This window comes from Gavialis gangeticus, unplaced genomic scaffold (genome assembly GCF_001723915.1).
Source record: "Gavialis gangeticus isolate Ggan-Ray unplaced genomic scaffold, GavGan_comp1, whole genome shotgun sequence".
Classification (NCBI taxonomy): Eukaryota; Metazoa; Chordata; order Crocodylia; family Gavialidae; genus Gavialis; species Gavialis gangeticus.
In genome coordinates, this window is record NW_017729029.1 from 39,232,095 (window position 1) to 39,233,098 (window position 1,004).

At 40.7% G+C, this 1,004-nt stretch overlaps 1 long non-coding RNA gene across 1 annotated transcript in view; it reads left to right on the forward strand.

Moving 5' to 3' along the window:
• LOC109300411 overlaps positions 1-301 on the forward strand; it is a 3,470-nt gene extending 3,169 nt beyond the window's left edge. The window contains exon 3 of the long non-coding RNA XR_002098205.1: positions 183-301. This is a non-coding gene — a long non-coding RNA (uncharacterized LOC109300411). The remainder of the gene's footprint in view (positions 1-182) is intronic.
• Positions 302-1,004: the final 703 nt, after the last annotated feature.

Here is a 1,004-nt window from a genome sequence, read left to right on the forward strand (position 1 = left end):
GTGGTGTCTGAGGGCTTGGCTCTATATCACAGCTTTTTTGGTGTGTTTAGGGTGATTGCTGGTTCTGTGCAGATATGTATGTTGGTCTGTGGGTTTCTTGTATAATGTGGTCTGTAATTTACCATTCTGGATACTGATCATTGTGTCTAAAAAGGAGATGATGGTGCTGGAGTATTCAAGAGATTGCAGGTTTTCAGTCTAAATGATGAAGATATCATTGATATAGCATAAGTATAGCAAGGGTTTGATGGTGCAGTTCTTGAGGAAGTCTTCTTCCAGGTGGCTCATACAAAGGTTGGCATACTGTGGGGCCATTTTGGTGCCCAGAGCTGTTCCCATCATCTGGAGGAAGTGTTGGATATTAAAAGTGAAATTGTTGCATGTGAGGATGAAGTGTATAAGGTCACTAATATCTTTGGGTCTGTGTTCTGAGTTGTAATCTTGTTCCTATAGATATGTAAGGCAGGCTTACATATCTACTTTTTCACTGACTGCCTGTCTTGTATGCAGCCCAGCCCAGCCTCTGGCTTTTTTACTTTTCATTTCATCCAGGAAGAGCGCACACCAACTGCTGCAACTTTCTTAGCCTGACAAAGGGTTTTTGAACCTGAAAGCTTGCTTAAAAATTGTTCTCCAACTGTGTAGTTGGTCTAATAAAAGATATCAGATTCACCCAAAGAAACTTGCCTGCTTTTAATAAATACATTAATGCAGTGGAAACAAAAAGATCTCTTGAAACCAAGAGCATAGGTTGTGTAGAGAAAATCCATTGGTGAGCCAATATTCCCATTTGTTAGCTGAGCAAGTGGATGGAAATCAGAACAGAAATCTAGATCAAGTTTTCAAATACTCCAGAGATGTTGGGGTAATTTGTATCTGGGGTTTTGGCTTAGTCCATTAGAGTGTTGCCAGCTGTGAAATTCAAGTCTAGATCCATGTTCTGATCTTAAGCCCTCTCCTGTGTTTTGAATTTGGGGGTTTGGGCTGTAGACTTGTCTACGTGG